This window comes from Triturus cristatus, chromosome 6 (genome assembly GCF_964204655.1).
Source record: "Triturus cristatus chromosome 6, aTriCri1.1, whole genome shotgun sequence".
Taxonomy (NCBI): Eukaryota; Metazoa; Chordata; class Amphibia; order Caudata; family Salamandridae; genus Triturus; species Triturus cristatus.
This window is the reverse complement of record NC_140589.1, coordinates 139420512-139440808: the sequence shown is the minus strand read 5'-3', so window position 1 is coordinate 139440808 and position 20297 is coordinate 139420512.

Below are 20297 nucleotides of genomic sequence, written 5' to 3'. Positions count from 1 at the left end.
TGGGAATGTATGACATTGTTCTGCATTCTGTCCATCAACTGTTGTTTTTGTATTCTGGCCAACACTCCATGGAGTCTTTAGAGATTCATTGCTGTGTTTTTGCCCGGCATGAAACCAAATTGTTCGGGGTGTATTAAGGTCGTGAGATGGGGCTGCAGCCTGGCTGCCAATACTTTCGCAAGGATTTTCGCCTCTGCGTTGAGGAGCGAACTCGGCCGGTAGGAGGCACAGTCTTGTGGGAGCTTGTCTGGTTTTGGAATTGCAATAAGTGTTGCTATTCGTTGGTCTCCAGGGAGTATCCCCTTCTCTAGGCTAGTCTCGTACATCCTCAACAAGTGGGGTGCTAACATGTCGGAATCTTTCTTATAGAGTTCTATCGGGATACCGTTGGGTCCCAATGCCTTCCTGTATTGGAGCCCTTTTACACAAGTACCTTATTAAAGCATTCTACCTTCCCGCTGCTTTGGGGATTATGTAGGGGTGTTCATAAATGTTTTATAGCACAATAATTCAAAAATGAAGACATTTCCGTGGAAGTGAACTGAACCCCATTGTCAGTAAGGATGTCTTCAGGTAAACCTTGTCTTGAGAATTCTTTCTGAAAGCACTGAATTACCTTCTTTGTGGTAGGTTCAGAGACTGGCTCAACTTCAACCCACCTTGAGAGATGATCCACCATAACTATGAAGTATTTCATACAGTTGGGCAATTTTTGAAATGGACCCAAAAAGTCTACACCAATACGTTGCCAAGCTCTTCCAAAACAGAAACTTACTGATTCCACTTGTCGTTCTGTTATCAAAACTTTGGGCCTGATTATGATGGCGGAAGGCCCTCCACTGACAACCTGTCGGTGGCGGGCCCTTCGCCATCAGGCTGCTGTTTTCCCTCCGCCAAATTATGATGGCGGGGGGAATCGTTGGTTCAGCGAGGAGGTCGTAAAGTCAGCCCACCCGATTCTGACAAGTGGTCCTTTTCCAACCGTCTGTCGGATCCAAAACATTGCCCAACATTGAGGTGGTGCCTGCAAGGCACCGCCGTAGGGATTATGATATCCCTTTTCGCCATTCGTTTTGTGGCAGACAATCCGCAGCAAAACGAATGGCTAAAATGGATTTGGGGGCCCGTAGTGGGCACCCCTTCATCTCCGGGCCTGGGACATGCCACGTAGTGCAGGGATATGCAAATGCCTTTTTCTGGGCATTGTGGTGGGACTGCTGACTGCATCTCCACCGCAATGTTATGGATAGGGCCATGGGGATCGCATTGTAATGCGGTAGGTAAGTAGGCCACTTCATAGGCGGGCGGTTCCACTACTGTAACGATGGCGGTCGGACGAAAGTCCGACCACCATCGTAATGACCCCCTTTTGCACTTGGCACAATTGGACACAAACTCTTCAATTTCAGTGTCCATACGTGGCCACCAAAACCTTTCCCTGACTTTTCTTTTAGTTAAAATGGAACCCATATGACCACCGTGTGCTAATTCTCTTATTCGTTGCAAAAAGCACAACGGTGCCAGAAGCATGTACTAAAACATCACTTTCTAAAGAAAGCTCATCTAATACTTTCCAAAATATTTGCACCTCATACTGCAATTAAGTCTCTTTAGGCCATCAAGATTTCACAAAGGCAACTGCTTTACTAAGGATGTGGTTGTTTTCTATGGCTAAAACCCAATCCTCATTTTTCTCACAAATGTGGAAATCTCCTACATAAGCAATGAAACACTCTTCAATTTCTGTTTCCCATTCTAAATTCTCAGATTCTTTGAGGGGAAGTCTAGACAAGCAGTCTGCTCAAGAATATTTCCCACCTGGAATGTACTCAATTAAGAAAGTGAATTCCAATAGCTATGCTGCTAATCTAGAAATTCTTTCTGTGGTGCGTTTAATCTTTTTGCCAGAAAGTATATTCAGTAAAGGACAATGGTCAGTTTTTAGTACAAAAGGTCTGCCCCACACATAAGCTTTGAATTTTTCCACACTCCAAACACATGCTAAAAGTTCTTTTTCAATCACTGAATATTTACGTTCTGCTGGTCTTAAAGTTCTAGAAGCAAACCTACACTGATCTCATGCCCCTTGTCAACTTGGGTGAGAACTGCGCCAAGATCATAGCCACATGCATCAACTGTTACCACGGTAGTTCGGCCTTCAATAAATGGTTGTACAGCAGGAGCGTTCACAATTTTGTCCTTGATTATTTTGAATGTACGTTCACATGAATCTGACCACACAAACTCAACATTTCTTTTTAGAAGTATTTTGAAACCCTCCGTCTAATTTTCAAAATTCTTTAAGAACTTAGCGTAAAATTCACACAAACCTAGAAAGGAAATTAATCGTTCCTTATTTTTGGGAGCAGGTGCATCTAAAATACTTTTTACAAGACATGGCTTAGGTTTTACTCTTTGATCAGTAAAAACATGACCATAATACTCAATTTCCTTGGTCTTAAAAATACATTTGTCTTTCCGTAAAGTAGTACCTCTAGACTCAAGCATGCTCAAAACTTCAGTAAGTATGGTAATATGTTCAAATTCACTTTTAGTAAATACCAGAATATCATCTTGGAAAATTGCTACTTGTGTGAAACCATGAAACCAATCCAATCCAATCCAAGCAAGCTTTATTCGACATGTAATCATAAGAGCACATTACAAACAACATTTAAAATTACACACTTAAAAATGTCTTGACTGGGTTATACATAATCCTGCTGGTGGAAAAATTAATTAAAACTAGGATCTAGACAAGTAGAAAAAATACAAATTTCATATTACTCGCTTCCTTTCACTAAAAATCTGTTTCAAATAAATCTAAAACAGTTTAGTATAGAATCAGTCACATTCTTAGTTTGAACTAGACAAACTGGGCATTTTACTCAAAATTCATTTACCCAGATATTGATTTCAGCCTTATTATCCACACCCACCCAAGGTATTTAGCAACCACCATTGCAATGAATGGCAAAGTACTGGTGCATATAAGCCTTTCAGCTTCACCACTCCTGTTTGTGCCAAGTAATTAACACATAGGGCTCAGCCAAACCCGCCTTGGGGTGGCATAAGCGGAACAGGCAAAGAGCATATGGGCGACTGTTTCTATGTGGATCCCACAAGCCGGGCATATATTATCGCTTGGTGGAGACCACCTGAGAGTAAGAGATCTTAGGGGCAATGAACCTGCCCTCAGCTGAAAATACAATTTCCTGTCCCTTGGTTTAGTAATGGTGTCCCAGTATGTTTCGAGTCTGGGGACGAATTTTTATTCCAGAAAGATTCCCGCCAATGAAGATAAGTCAGTATTAATCAGAACATTATGGGTGACCCTTTCCCAATACTTCTCTTTTAAGATCTTTTTAGAGGGGAAAGAGGCCTCTGTTGGATTCTCCCATAGCGTTTTCATACCTATACCCACTAGACTATTTCTAACTCCCCTTAGCCAACCGATTTTATGGAAGCCATCAGATTTTATTACATCGAGGAAACCCACAGCGTATGATGATAGTTCAGGTGTTGTCCACAACCTGCGCCAGTATAGAATAGGGCGCAGTTCGGCAACATCTGAAATAGGGTTTCTACCAAGATAATGCCTTAATGGCCTTAATGGAGTGCTTTGGGGGAGGTTAGTAATACTAAGCAAGAACTTATTTTCAGAAACACCTAAGCTAGCTAAGTTCTCGAACCCCCAGAGTTCAGCACCATAGAGGGCGGAGCTGACAACTTTTGAGTCATAAACTTGGAGCACTGGTCTGATTGGTTTTGTTAGTGACCTTTTATGTTCTGTGCTTAGGGCTCCCGAAAGTTGCCGGTTCTTTAATACAGCTATATCAGTGTGATAATTCCACTTTAGATCCCTCTCTATGTGGATCCCCAGGTACGTAAAAGCCCTAACCTGTTCGAGTGGTTGGTTATTCATTAAAAATGTTCCTTTAAAATTTCTGTGCTGGTTAAAAGCCATCCATTTCGTTTTTGCCACATTAATTTCAAGGCCGCAAGCAGAACAGAAATCTTCAAAAATTACTAAAGCTCGCTGAAGGCCACTAGGAGTCTTTGAGATAATTCATGTGTCATCCGCGAACATTAAAATCGGGGTTTTTACACCAGCTAAAATAGGGGCATCCGTATTCACTGGCAGCAAGCAATATACTATTCCGTTAATATACAAAGAAAATAGCGTGGGTGCCATAGCACAACCTTGTCGCACCCCTCGTTCTACGGGAAACTGGGTGGTGACCCTACCCTGTGCCCCCTACCGGATTCTAGCATAATTTCCCTTTTCCCTCATGCAACCTCATTATAAGAGTTAACATCTCTTTAGAAAGACCTAGTTCACTCAATGTCACCCACAGACAGGAACGGGGAACGAGGTTGAATGCTGCTCTTAAATCGACAAAGGCAGCATAGAGGCTACCTTTGCCCAAGGTCACTGTCTTCCATTACAAAAGGATAAAACGGAAGACTTGATCGATGGTACTAGTATATTTACGAAAACCTGCTTGAAAGGGGGACAGTACACTACTCTCATCAATCCAGGCTAGGATTTTATTCAGGATCACCCTCCCAACTACCTTTTGTATCGTATCTATCAGACTGATAGGTCTGTAGTTCCCTGGGAGTGATTTATCTCCTTTTTTGTATACTGGAATTATTTCAGCCCCTTTCGAGGAATCCGGTATGGGGGCACCCTGAGCCATTGCGTTCGCCATCAGCAAAATGTATCTACCCCATCTTACTTTATCATGGAGGAACACATCGGCGGGGACACCATCAGGTCCCAGCAGTCTACCTCCTGCCACTGCACCAAGAGCTAGTGAAACATCATTATTATTAAAAGCCTCATCCAAATAAAATACATAACTAGGATCTGCCCTACAATTCTCTGGGGGGCTGCAGGCATATTGGGGTTTAAAATAATTAACCCAATCTTGAAACCATTTCAGATATAAATCTTTGAAAAACTGAGGCTGCTGAAGCTATGCCAAAACTTGTCCTGCAAAATTTGAATATACCCTCTGGGGTGACAAGGGCAGTGAGATGGCGGGAGGCTTTGTCTAACTTAACTTGGTGATAAGCGGACCTGAGGTCTAATTTGGTGAACCAACTAGAATGACCAATCTTTGTGATCAGGTCTTCTATGATTGTTAGGGGATAATTATCCACCCAAATGGCTTCATTGACACTTCCTAAATCCACACACATCCTGAATTTGCCTGTCTTCTTCTTAGCCAAAACTATGAGAGATGACCACAAAGTCCTCTCAACCTTCTCCATAGCACCTTGCTCACACATGTTAGCTAGCATATCTGATAATTCTTTTCTGACACTTAAAGGAATATTGCGTAGCTTGTGCTTCACAGGTACAACATCTTGCTTTACTTTTACTGAATAAACAATGTCAGTTATTTTCACTAACTTTTCTTAAAAAACCTTTTCAAATTTGCTTTCCCAGTTGTTTTCAATATTAGTGACACACTTAATATCATGCTTTTCAATGGTAATGGGATTACTGGAACCGTGTCTAATAGTCAAATTGAATTTGGCTTGGTGAAATAGAACTAGAACATTAATACATTTGCATGCAACATACACCTTCCCATTGCTAGAGGAATGTAAAAGTTTGTTAGATGACCAAAAGTAACCAATCAAATCCACCTTGCTACCTTCAAAAGCTACTGTCATAAAGTCTGGAGTTAACAAAGGTTGTTTATTCCATAACTGAGTGTATATGGTGTGATCTACAATGGTGATACAAGCTCCAGTATCTACTAAGAGTTTAATTGGAGGTCCATATCTCAATTTATGGGTCAGCTACCATAGAAGTTTTATCTTGTTTCACACATCTCATTCCTAACAACAATCCTCTATGTGCTTCATCATTGTTATTGTCATCAACCTCATGGTCATCACTAATTACACAACTAACAGGGTTGTTGTTTTTCACCCTCTATACACTTTTAAGAAATGACCTATCTTGTATTTGTATTTGTATTTGTATTTTTAACTTGTAGAGCGCCTTATCACCCCGGGGTCTCTAAGCGCTTAGCAGACGAGTGAGTACTGGCAGGAAGAAAACCGACTAGATGTTACCCCATGCCTCTTGAAAGAGCACAGTTTTTAGCTCTTTCCTAAAAGGCAGGAGTCTGGTTTCTTTGCGCAGATTTTCAGGCAGTTGGTTCCAAGCTTTGGGCATTGTGTGGGAAAATGTCCGACCACCGATGGTGGATCGTTTGATCCTAGGGCAGATCAATAGGGCGGCGTTGGCTGAGCGTAGGTTCCTGTTAGGAGCATATGGGACAAGGCGTTTTTTGATGTATTTTGGGGCTTGCCCATATAAGGCTTTCTGCGTAATGCATAGGCCCTTGAACTTGGCTCGTTGATTCACTGGCAACCAGTGTAGCTCCCGGAGGAGGGGGGTGGCCGGTGTCCTTCTTGGTTTGTTATATATAAGTCTGGCTGCGTCATTCATGACGATCTGGAGTCTCTTGGTGAGTTTTTTCGGAATGCCGAAGTACATGGCATTACCATAATCCAGTCGGGCCAGAATTAAGGCTGACACTGCTCGTCTGAGAGTGTCTGCCTTTAGGATGGGAGCTAGCTTGCGCAGTTGTCTCAGGAGGCCTACACAAGTGCCCACCACCGCCGAGACCTGGGCTGACATAGTGAGATTTGTGTCGATGATTATGCCCAGGCTTTTTACTGCTGTTGCCGGTATTGGGGCGTTACCTAATTCGGATGGCCAAAGGAGGTCGCACCAAGGGCTAGATGACGTTGTGATAGGTAGAACCTCCGTCTTGTCCGGGTTGATCTTCAAAAAATTTGCCGTCATCCAGTTGACTGTAAATTTTAGAATATTCTTCAATTTTTGATCAGCCATAGGGGAATCGCCTATCTGAATGATGATCTGGGTGTCGTCGGCATAATTATATATGTTGCAGTCCATCTGATTCAGAGATGAAATGAGGGGCTGCAGATATGTGTTAAACATCAAGGGGGACAAGGCAGAGCCCTGCGGGACGCCGCATGTGATTTTAGCAGCCTCTGACACCATGTCATCCAGTTGTACTTTCTGAACCCGTCCACCAAGGAACGAGGTCAGCCAGGCGTGGGCCGTGCCCTTGATGCCAAACTCCCCCAACCGCGACAAAAGAAGGTCATGATTGACCGTATCGAATGCCGCGGAGAGGTCGAGTAGCACCAGGGCACAGGGATCTTTATTATCTGTTTTAAGACGTAGGTCATCTAGTACTGATAACATGACTAGTTCCGTGCTGTTGTGGGCTCTAAACCCTGCTTGGTTGGGTTCGAGTAGTGCGTTACTCTCCAGGTGGTGCGAGAGGGCGGACAGCACATGATGTTCCAGTATTTTTGCTAAAAAAGGTAATTGAGATATGGGCCTGTAATTCTTTAAAATCTTGGAATCGGCACCAGCCTTTTTTAGCAGGGGGATCAGTCTCGCTTCTTTGAGAGTAGATGGGACTAGTCCCGAGGTAAGGGAACTATTTAGGAGCGATAAAATGTCCTCCTCAAGGCCTGGCCATGCTTGTTTAAATATCTGCGGGGGGCAAGGGTCCGCTGGGGAGCCTGATTTAACTTGGTTCATCACTTTTGTCAGGGAGTCCTTGGTAAATAGGGGTAGGGAGGTTAAAGGCTCTGTGATTGCGGGCGGGAGAGTTAGCGGAGTTTCCGGGCAGTCGAATCTAGGGGTGCTTTCGATCTCTATCAGGAGGTCAGATATCTTTGAGGTAAAGAAGGATTGAAATTTATGGCAGTCCTCCTGCGTAAAAGAAGGCGGTTGTTCCTTCTTTTTCCTCAGTTCAGTAAGTACTTGGAAGATTTCCTTCTGAGGGTTAGGTGCTGTGGCAATTCTGCTCTCGTAGAACTCACTTTTTCTAGTTCTGATGGCTTGTTTATACAAGGCAAGCTTTTCCTTGTATAAAGTCTGGCAGTTGAGATCATACCCCTTCCGCCAGGCTCTCTCGCACTGACGCAGGGCCCGTTTTAGGAGTCTCAAATCGTCATTGAACCAAGGAGCGCCTTTGCCTTTTTCCCTGATTTTTATCTTACGAGCTGGGGCTACCACCTCAATTGCAGATTCTAGTTTTTGCGATAGCTTTTGACTGGCCTTCTCTAGGTCATCTTCAGGTAGTCTGTTTAGGTGGGAGGGTTGCAGTAAAGTAGATAGCAAAGTATCCGGATTAATGGAGTTCCATCTTCTCACTACCCGCCATTTGTCGGCTGAGATGCTTTCTTGTTTCGGGAAAGCTAAGCTACCCTGTAAGAGGTAATGGTCTGACCAAATGCAGGGCAATGAAGTGACTGGGCGCAGGGCAGGAACAGAGGTCCATATCAGGTCCAAGGTATGGCCCTTCATGTGTGTTGGGCCTGTCACAATCTGGGTTAATTCTAGTGCGGTCATTGCGTCTTCAAGCTGTTTAGACGTAATGTCTTACCACATTTCTTGCATTTCTTGCACTGCTGCCCATGTGCAGGACAATATTTAAATGTCGACACATGATTGGGTGACCCACATCTGAAACAACTAACTCTCCGTGATTGGAAAGTTTGAGAACTAGGTTAGAATGTACTCTTGTTCTTTTTGTTATCTAAAGTAATAGTAGTTGGCTTGTTTATTACTGCACCTGAAATGGATGTCTTATTGAGCAATTCTTCCAAAAATTTCACGTCTTCACAGGAACCCTCAATACTTTTAGCAAATGTTGATAGGTTTGTCTAAAGAATTTTTTTACACGTAAGCAGACGTTTCTTGATTTTCTTGGAGCTACATCTTACCACCAATTGGTCTCTGATTAACTGTGACTTGAAATTTTCAAATTCAGAAGTTGCGGCCCACACTTAGGGCAGTAACATATGTGTCGATACTTTCTGAAGGTTTTTGTACCCTTGTAAAAAACTTACATTTATGAGCTAATAGATTTTTAGTCTTTGAAAAGTATTTGTCAAGTTGAGCAATGGCAGCGTTAAATTCATCGAGTTCTGTCTCATCTATGACTTCATATTCCAGTAAACTGTCAAATATGTTTTGACCTTCACCTCTTAAATGGTAATACATTAAACCTTTTTTCCTTTCTGGTTTAAACTTTATGGCATCAATAGCTACTAAATACGCTTTGAAACAACAAATCCATAGTTTCCATTCTAAAGGTGGTTCACCAGGTTCTTGCATAAACAGTTCAGGTGGTGAAATACTTTGCATGATTTCTTATTAGAAAAAAAAACAAAAGGGAAAATGGTGAAACTCAAAAGTGCACAAATTGCATAGAAATGGACTTACACTGAGTGTGCGAATTGCTAAAGTATGGGTCAGTTTACACACAGCGAGCAAATCGCTGATACACTTGTGAGAAGCGTGTAAATCGCTGAACTATGAATGGGTTTGCATACAGCGTGCAAATCGCTGACCGACTTGCACAAAGTAATAAAGACACCAAGATGTATATTTGGAGAAAGCGTGCAAATCGCTGACACACTTGAGCAAAGCTCACAGGTCAGGGATGAATGAGCTCGTGTTGAGCGTGTAGATTGTTAAAATGTAGATTTGCACCAAGCGTGCAAATCGCTGATGGGTGAACTTTAATGGCTACAGTTCAATGATGACTGCAAAACAGAAACTGTTGTGTACTCAAGGACCACTGGGGGCAATATTACGGTAAAATGCTCTATCATCTTTTCTTAGAAAGAGCGGAGCAGTGCTACGTAGTGCAAGTAAATAGAGCCCAATGCAAGGTGTGGATTGGAAGAGCGCTTGACAGGAGCAACGGTAAGTTTGTCTTCAGAAAAACAACGGTGAGCGCTGTTTATGTAACGATCGATGTGCTTAATGCCAAGCACTCCGTTGGTGCCGAGATAAAGCACACAACACAGTTCTCACTTGATGTTATCACAACTCCTTAGACGCGCAGTGAGGCCTGAGATTGAGAAACGGGCCCGCATAGAGTTTTACCATATGAAAGTGACAGCAGGTTTGGTTGGTTGATAGGCAACCAGTGTGACCGACAGTAGCGTAAACCTTTTCCGCTTTCTGCTTGAAATGTCCCACAGAAAGTAACAAGAAAAAAAGGTCTCACCTTGTATGTTCACTTACAAGCGAATAAAAATGACAGTTGGGACTTCTAAATGTTGTGCGCTTGTGAAGACGACGAACTGCACCCCGGCCCCTTGTTCTGGATAATTGCAGGCCTCCGGTCTGAGACCTGCTCTCTCCCCAGCAGCTCCGCTGTGCTCTGCTCCACCGTAGATCCACGGATCTCCCTTCCTGGTAGGGTTCAAGACTGCTCCGCTCTTTGTGCATTGTGCCCATTTTGTTTGTCATTTGTGTTTTTCTGCATTCTGCCCTTTTGGTTGCTATTTCGTTCTGTGCGCCTTTTGCTTAATTTTTATCACTTCTTGTGGCCCTTACTCTTTTCCTTGGGATTGCCTTTTCCTGCAGTTCCTTGGCGCCGCCTCTGACCCCTCGGCCCATCCCCCCTGACCGTCCCTGCTTCCGCCTCCCAGCTGCATGTCCCTCCCCCTTCCCTACTTAATGGCGGCCGCTGCACAGTTGCACTGCTGGCATGCCGCTGGCATGCCTAAGGCAAGCCCATCTGCGTCCGTCCGCGACCAGTGCCAGGAACCCTGGATCTCCAACCATCCACTGCTACAGCACAGTCGCCCTCCACACACACAACCCCCGGAAGACTCAGAGACTGCCAACAGGCCATGCCAAACACAACCCACAGCCAGTTCTCCTGCCTCTACTGCCGCCAGACTTTCACCACCACCCCGGCCTCCAACACCACCGATGCCAACACCGATGACACCCTAAGATGCATCCTCTTCAACGTGCACTCTGTGCACAAACACGCCGTGGAGATCTGGAACCTACTTGACGTCCGACATCGCCTTCTTCACGTAGACCTGGACCAACGCCTCCTCTGCCCCTGACATTAACACCACCATCCCGGACGGATATAAGATCCAGAGGAAGGACCGCCCCAACCACCCGGGAGGGGACCTTGCCATCGCCCACAAGTACACCCTCTGCCTCACCACCTCAAGCGAAACATTCCCCTCTGCCGAACACCTGCACTTCCAGATCTAGACCAGCCCCAACTCCACACCCCGTGGAACCCTTGTCTACAGACCCCCGTCCCATGGGCCGCCTTTGCCGCCACCCTCACCAACCACATCGCACCCCACACCATCGCCTCAATGAACTACATACTCATCGGAGACCTGAACTTCCACCTCGACAACCACAGTGACCCCAACTCCACCACCCTGCGTGACAACCTTGCCAACATCAGACTTAACCAACTCGTCACCATACCGACCTACAGGGCGGGACACACCCTCAACCCCATCTTCGCAGCAGGTAACAGCATTCACTTCAACCATACAACGCAACCCCGATGGACCGACCACCACTGCCTACACTTCACAGTCGACAAACCCAAGACACCCACCAGCCCCACGCCCTCCACGAAGGAACTGGAGCAAGGTCACGATGAGTAACTGAACTCCACCCACACCTCGGCATCCGATGCCAACATCACAGCCAGGGAACTCCACACTTGGATCTCCAACTATGCAGACGAGCTCGCCCCGCAACGCAACCCAGACAAACAGCACGCCAGGAAAGCCACCTGGTTCACCATCGATCTCCAAGAAGCCAGACGCACCTGCAGATGCCTGGAGAAGAATTGGGGAAACACCAAGACACCCGCAACTACACCACTCACAAGGACACCATGACGGACTACCACAACCGAATCAGAACCGCAAAGAGGACTTTCATCCACAACAAAATCCTCGCCAACTCCACCAACTCCAAGGAACTCATCAGTGTCATTCAGGAATTCACCAACCCCTGCAGCAAAGCCAGAGACATCACCCCGTCCCAAGACCTCTGTGATAAGCTCGGAACCTACTTCCACCTCAAGATAAAAAACCTCTACGAAAACTTTGTCGACCATCCACTAGACGCCACAGAGCCCTCCAGACACACCAGCCAGCCCACCATCTCCATCTGGACGGCGATCACGGCCGAAGACACCGCTTCGGCGATGAAAGGCATCCACTCAGGGACTCCCACCGACCCCTGCCCTCCACACATCTACCACAAAGCAGCCACCGCCATTGCACCTGAACTACAATGCACCATCAACACCACCTTTGAAACAGGCACCTTCCCAGATGACTGGAAACGCGCAGAAGTCAGGCCCCTGCTCATGAAGCCCACAGCTGATCCCACTGACCTCAAGAAGTACCGACCCATCTCACTCTTCCCCTTAGAGTCCAAAGTTGCAGAGAAAACAGTCAACAGAGAACTGACACGATTCATCGAAGACAACGTCGTCCAGGACCCATCCCAATCCGGATTCCGAAGCAACCACAGCACAGAGACCATCCTACCCACCGGCACAGACGTCATCCGCACCCTCCTGGACCAAGGTCACTCCGCAGCCCTTATCCTACTCAACCTATCAGCAGCCTTCGACACCGTCTCCCACCGCACACTCGTTGCCAGACTACACAACGCCAGCATACAAGGAACAGGCCTAGACTGGATCCGATCATTCCTCACCAGAAGAAGACAAGGAATTAGACTGCCACCTTTCCTCTCCAATCCCACGGAAATCACCTGCGAAGTCCCACAGGGGTCATCACTAAGCCCGACCCTCTTCAACATCGACATGGCCCCCCTCGCTGCCATTGTCTGTCAACACGGCCTCAACATCGTATCCTACACTGACGACACCCGGCTCATCCTTTCCCTCAGCAAAGACCCCACCACCGCCAGATTCAACTTCTAGAAAGGAATGCAGGACGTCGCAGTCTGGATGACCAACAGCTGTCTAAAGCTCAACACCGAGAAGACAGAAGCCCTCGTCCTGGAAACCAACTGTTATAATCTAGGAAGTAAATGGTGCATCCTCTCTGTTGCTGTCCTTGCCTTGCTGCTCAGTCTGTGTGATGTCATCAGAATGTTGAGTGTGTTTGAGTGGAAGGAGAGATCAGTTGGTGAGATGGGCTGAGCAGCAGGGAGGCTGCTCCTGGTGGGGTATTGCTGGACACTGATTAAGGCCTAGCATGAACTTGTTGTGGATCCTGCTTGAAGAATAAAGCTAAGATCTTGAACCACATCTTATGGACTACCTAGCTTTCTTTGATTTGTAACACTGGCGACGAGTTATAATAACCTGCGTGCTGATTGGACTTTTAAAACTGAAAAAATCAAAAGATTTTCAAGTAAATGAATCACCTGGATATGAAGGAACATGGCACCCCTTATGCCCCACCAGTGACCCTGTCAGCGGTCGCCCACAACTCAAGGTGCCAGTTCCTACTACATTGTCCCTGTATTGGCCTGCTGTAATCTGCTGAGGGAGAGCATTTGTGACCTGGATATCTATTTCCTTCTACATGGACAGCATACAACCTGGGCATCCGAGGATACTTTTGAGTGTTGGCCTGAGACTTGAGCATTGTACAACTTTTGCTTAATTTGATTACACACCAAGAGGGGCGCTGTGGGCGTTTAGTTGTCAATTGCCTGCGTGTGGAGGTAAGCACAAGGATTAGAGTTTAAAGCCTTGGATGTGTCTCCCAGTGGGGAATATTTGACTGTAATGGAGCCTGTTTGAACCCATTTGTGGTCTGGGCGGGCTGTCGCATGATTGTTTCCCCGCACCTTCTTTGTGTCGCGGGTGGGGCTTGGAGGAGAGAGCCGACGTGCCGCTACTCGAAGTACATTCCTCGAAGTACATTGGATGTATTGGATGCATGTCCTACAGTGTACAAAGACAGCTGAAGTGTGTATTTATACAACGAACCGGTGGGTGCTGGATTTACTGAACAGAGGAAGTATTTCTACAATCCTATTTTCAAGCGTTTTCAAGCGTCACTTTAATTCATCGGTTGGCTGTGGCGTTGGAGTTTGAAAACAACGTTCGTGCCCTGAATAGCGCGCGCAGAAGTACCTGTTGCAGTGAGCGGTGAGGTTTCCATGGAATCTTCTTCGACGAGCGCTGTTGATGCCTGTTCCATCGCCTGCATGCGACGACGTGCCGTGAGCCACCCGACGCGCTATTGCTTATGTGCCACCATTTTGGATTGATTTTTTTTTATTCTGGCAACGTGATATTGGAGGAACTTGCTTAATGCTCAGTCGGTGTCTGTTTCACGGTTACCAAGGGAAAGGCAGAGTCAGATGGAAGGTTCCCTTTTGCTTCGCTATCATTCATGGCACTTGTGATCCTCGGGTGCGAAGTCGCTCACCGGTCATTTTGACTGTTTGTAATTTACTCTGATGTGAAGTCTATGCTTTTGCTGTAATGTTTAACGCCATCCTTATGCTTTGGTTTTGTTTTCCATGCTTATGAAGTTTTACTATGCTCTTTCAAGAATATTTGAGTGAATGTTGTCTGGCGTATGTCATCACCAGTATATGCTGTTAGGTGTGTGCAGTTGAAGCATTATATGTGTCCTAAGTCCTTGGTTTATGCAGAAGAGGGGGGTGTTTGTTACACCTTCTAAGTCCTGCAAGTGTAACTGCATTGTAGTGCGTGGGTGTTGTAGGGGAGGTATTTTGTGTTCCCAGTCCTGTGAGCTGGTGTTGATGATGGTTGTCCTGGGTGTGTGTTTGTATGAATAACAAGGAGAAAGTGAGGGTAGTGTCTCTGGTCTTGTTAGTGGTTACCTCGTGCGAGGTGCTAGTCTGTGTGTCACGAGTACGCACGTTAGAAGACTCTTTAATTTGAGGCTTCTCAGTCTTACTTGTCTGGTTTACCATTGAGTTAGTGGTTACCTCGTGCGAGGTGTTAGTCTGTGTGTCATGAGTACGCACGTTAGAAGACTCTTCATTTTGAGGCTTCTTAGTCTTACCTGTCTGGTTTTACCCATGAGTTGGTGGTTACCTTGTGTGAGGTGTTGGTCTGTGCGTTATGGGTGCACACATAAGAAGATCCTTATTTGAAGGCTTCTCAGACTTATATGTCTGGTGGTACCCTTGAATGGGTTACCTTTTGTTAAGTGTTCGGTCTGTGCGTCACGGATGTGCACGTGTGGTAACTTATTATCTTTTTATCATCTCGATTTTCCTGTCAGGGGTTGCAAGATTACCCCTCTCAGGGTTATATTCTGAAGCTTCGTGTTATTCTTGAAGCTCATTGGTTTTTGGGTTTGTGTGTCTTTCTATCATCGCACAATCTATTTATTTAGTCTTGTTGCAAGATAGTACATTGTTCTTGCATGTTCCTATTTTTTACAAATTGCATGAATGTACATTTTTCTTGCATGTTCCTATTTTCACAAATTTGATGAGGGGGGGATGTGTTATAATCTAGGAAGTAAATGGTGCATCCTCTCTGTTGCTGTCCTTGCCTTGCTGCTCAGTCTGTGTGATGTCATCGGAATGTTGAGTGTGTTTGAGTGGAAGGAGAGATCAGTTGGTGAGATGGGCTGAGCAGCAGGGAGGCTGCTCCTGGTGGGGTATTGCTGGACACTGATTAAGGCCTAGCATGAACTTGTTGTGGATCCTGCTTGAAGAATAAAGCTAAGATCTTGAACCACATCTTATGGACTACCTAGCTTTCTTTGATTTGTAACACCAACCCTTCAGCGTGGGACAACAACAGGTGGCCGACCACCCTCAGAAGCCCACCAACATGCTCGGACCGCGCCCGAAACCTCGGCATCATACTCAACTCATCTCTCACCAGGAACCAACAGGTCAACGCCATCACCTCCAGCTGCTCGGCATCATACTCAACTCATCCCTCACCAGGAACCAACAGGTCAACGCCATCACCTCCAGCTGCTTCAACACCCTCCGCATCCTCTGCAACACTTTCAAATGGATCCCCCCGAGTCAAGTAAGACAGCCATCCACGCACACATCACCAGCAGACTGGACTATGGAAACGCACTCTACGCCGACATAAACTAGTCCCTACTCTGCAAACTCCAAATGATACAGAACACCACCGCCAGACTCGTCCTTGGCATCCCCCGGTAGAACACATCAGTCAAATCCTACAAAGGTTCCATTGGCTCCCTTTGGAGAAAAGAGTCACCTTCAAAATCCTCACCCACGTATAGAAATGCCTACACAACACCGGACCCAAATACCTCAACGACAAAATCAACTTCCACATACCCAAAAGAAACCTCCGATCTTCCAACCTCGCACTAGCCGAAACCCCGTGCATCCACAGAGCCAGAGCAGGCGGAATATCCTTCTCTCACATTGTGGCCAAAACCTGGAACGAGCACCCGGCAGACATCAGACGAACCCCCTCCCTGAACACCTTCAGGAAGACCCTCAAGACCTGGCTCTTCGGCTAAACAGATCTGTGGACCCCACCCTCCATCAGCACCTAGAGACCCTCACGGGTGAGTAGTGCACTTACAATTCCCCTGATTGATTGATTGAGTGATGGATGGATGAAGATCTAATAATGATCTGCTGGGAGGTTGAATCCAAAATTGTCGCCAGTTATGTAGTGAGGACAAGAAGCAGGTTGATATTTAGATAGTGTGGTTTATTCAATGAGTATACATCCATCCTTGAAAGGGGCACTAGAGCAACTGACAGGTAGAACCCAGAGCTCCAGTGACCTCATAGCATTCCATGGTTCTAGCTTGCACAATATCACGCCTTCTCCTCTAGACCTATCCACCCAATAAAGAGATCATCAGTGTAGCGGAGCCACAGTACAACTTGCTCGGTTGCAGGGAACTCTGGACTTTCTTTGAAGATTTCTTCATTTCCCCAAGAACAAATTAGCAAAACCTAGGGCAAAACATGTGCCAATAGCGGTCCCCAAGATCTGCTTGTATAGGGTACTGTCAAACAAAAAAATATTGTTCATGAGGCAATGTTCGATCATGTATAAGATCATGGTAGTGTGTGCTTTAAATCTAATGTGCCTGGTTTATGAGAAATGTTGACACGCTTTGATGCCTAAGTTGTGATCTATAAAAGTGTAAAGAGAGTTCACACCTAATGTAATTTAGGAGGAAGTCACTCTCCCAATGTATGCCTTCTAACTTCCCTAGGAAGTTCTTGGTGTCCCTAATGTGTGAGGGTAGGTTACTGAAGTATTCACGTAAGAAGTAGTGTACATATTTAGAAATGCTTTCTGTAGCACTGCCCCTAGAGGAAACAATGGTCATCCTGGGGGATTAACCAGATTTTACTAACTCGACGTAAATAAGGAAAGGCTATTCAATTTGTAATCCTAGTCTGACATCAGAGCTTGTTCCAAGCGTATTTAACCAGGATCTCTAACATCCGTCTAGAGCTTATGGCTTAATTTTCTGCCCACTCTTCAAGCATCTTTGAATTTGGTGTTTCATAGGAGGAAATAGTGTAAATACGCAAGGCTCTTGGTACCATACCCTTATCAATATAATCTTGCAGGGATATGGCTTATCATTAGTTTGAGATCTCTGATTTGTGCATTTTCTCCAGTTTCTTGAGTTTTTCTTCATTGCTTCTGTCCTTATTGGCACTCACAGGTTTTTTGTTATTGATGCCCGGAGACCTTGCAAACAGCAACTGCGCTGCTGCCCTTCTGTCTGTGTCTTCCTCCATCAGCCGATGGCGGTGTCACTTAGTATGATTTTAGTTCCTGAACTGATGAAAAAAGTTTTCCCAATGTGTCCACCCGGTGAAATCCCGGGTTCCTTCTGCCACTCATATTAAGGGATCAATACTCCATGAGTCAATCACCATGGAACTATACGGGGGACCTTCCTGCATGCAGAGATGTAAAGACAGTACAGCGTTAGGTACCCATTGTTGGACTTTCGGCTAAAATTCCCTAAACTTTTTGCTTTCCCCCTAGACCTTTTTTCTGACATGGTGTTGCCAACTTAGATGCTTTGGGCACTTTGCCACTGCTGATCAGTGTCAAGGTGCAAGTGCTTCCTGTATAAAGTGTAATGGTAATTGGTTGTCCATGATTGGTATGTTTGCCTTACTAGTAAAGTGCACTATGTGTGCCAGCGCTGGTAATGCAACTGCTACTAGTGGGCCTGCAGCACTAATTGTGCTACCCACACAAGTAGAATTAAAGAGGGAACTCAGGCCTGCCATTGCAGTGCCTGTGCGCAATTTTTAAAACTGCCATATTGTTCTGACAAGTGCACCTACTTGCCAGACCTTACCCTTCCCTTTCTATGCACATCAGACACCCCTATGGTAGGCCCAAGGTACCCCCTGGGCAGGGTGCAGCGCATGTGAAAGGTAGGACATGTACTAAGGTGTGTACCATGTCCTGACAGTGAAATAATCTCCATTTCGTTTTTCACTGTTGAAAGGCCATCTTGCCCGTAGGACAGAATGGGGAGGCTGTGTAATATGTTTTCCAGCCTATCTTCCCAAAGGCTTACGATGGAAAGGTGAAGTTTAGTATGCCTGAACTCACAATGAAATAACACATCTTTTTATGAAGGTGATTTTTGCATTGTGTGTTTAGAAGCCACTCTTTTGGCTGGTTTTTTGTGCTCTAACATTTCTGTGTGTCTCTGCCTGGTTGTAGGTTGACTGTCCGGATTTGAAAGTGATATGATCTGGGGAATGTCTTGACCCAGGGGAGGAGGTGAGACAGCAACAGGCTGACCTGCATCTGGAGTGTTGGGGGAGGAGTAGCCCCTAGAGGTGAAGAGGCCTGGGTTGCTGCCATAAAACAATGGTCCCATCTCCTGCTGAGTTATTGAGAATCCAGACCCCCAATAATCAAAGGAAGAAGGTGTCACTGGTAGGGAGGCACTCAGAACTGGTTTGAACAGGGGTCAGTGACCCCCTGAACACAAAGACTTAAAAGACATTTAGGGGTATAACTATGAGAGCTGAGGCCCCTGAACTTTGGAGAAATGGATTGATCAAGTTTGAACAAGACTGAAGCTACTTCGTGGTCAAGAGGAATCTTTGCCAAGTAAGAAACAACTGAAGAGACTGAAGGAAAGGACTGACCCTTGCTGTGTCTTCTGGGGCTGGCCTACAGTTTGCTGTTTTAACCAATGAGAGGCTAAAGGGACTTTGCTGTGTCCCCCTGCTTGAAAGGACTTTGCTGTGTGCTGTGTCCGGAAGTAACTTATCCCTAAGGGCCCGAGGTGAGCTGGCTCCCTGTTGCGGAAACTCAGGAACACAAACGTTTCCAGGAGAGTCTCAGCGACACTATGTGCATGTGCTTTTTGCAGCCTGAGACCCTTGTAAGAAGTGTCCTGTGATTGTGGGCACCTGAAGTCCAAGCGAGTCTCAGCGACGCTGTGTGCCTGTGCTTTGTGCAGCCTGAGGCCTTCGTGAGGATTGCCTTGTTAACGTGCACATCCTGAGTCCAAGTGAGTCTCAGCAGCACTGTGTGCGTGTGATTTGTGCAGCTGAGACCTTCGTTAGGATTTCCTTGTTATCGTGCACCCAGAGTTCAAGTTAGTCTCAGTGATGCTGTGTTCGTGTGCTTCGTGCAGCCTGAGACATTCGTGTGGAGTGCCCAGTGATCGTGCACCTGAAGCTCAAGTGAGTCTCAGCGACGCTGTGTGTGTGTGCCCTGTTGCAGCTTGAGATATTCGTAGCATCAGCGGCCCGGACTTGTAGCCCCGGAGGAGCTGAGCCGCCGGCCCGAGCCCACCATTGCCAGCGGGACCTCAAACCAACCTCCTCGAGGGAGGGCCCGAGTCCCACTGCCCGGAATTCACAAAGATTGCATCGGAGGCCCAAGTCACTGAAAGAGGAGAGGAGAGCGAGGTCATACCCCCCAGGTAACGTGTGTCGATGCCTAGGGTGGGGTGCGGGCTCAGAGGGAGACGCTCTCGGCCTCTCCCATTCCTGCAGAGCAAGCCTCTGCTTCGGCTCGTGTCGCGGCCCGTACTTGCCAAAGGAGTGGCAGAACCGGGGCCGGAGTGCGGAGCTGCACTTTTTGTTAACACCGTACTCGTGTGGGGGCAACTGTTGACAGAGTCTGACTGCGAATCAGCACAAGTAGCGGAGAGACCGCCTAAGGCACAGTGATCGGTGCTGGAGTGTATTACGCATTGCATTTTTTCTACATAACGAACTACCTGGTTGTCGTATTACACTTTGCATTATTTCTGCATAATGAACTACCTGATTGTCGTATTAACCATTGCATTATTTCTGCATAACGAACTACCTGATTGTCGTATTACGCATTATATTGTTTCTGCATAACAAACTACCTGACTAGTGTATTACGCATTTGATTATTCCTGCATAACGAACTACCTGATTAGTGTATTACGCATTGCATTATTTCTGCATAACG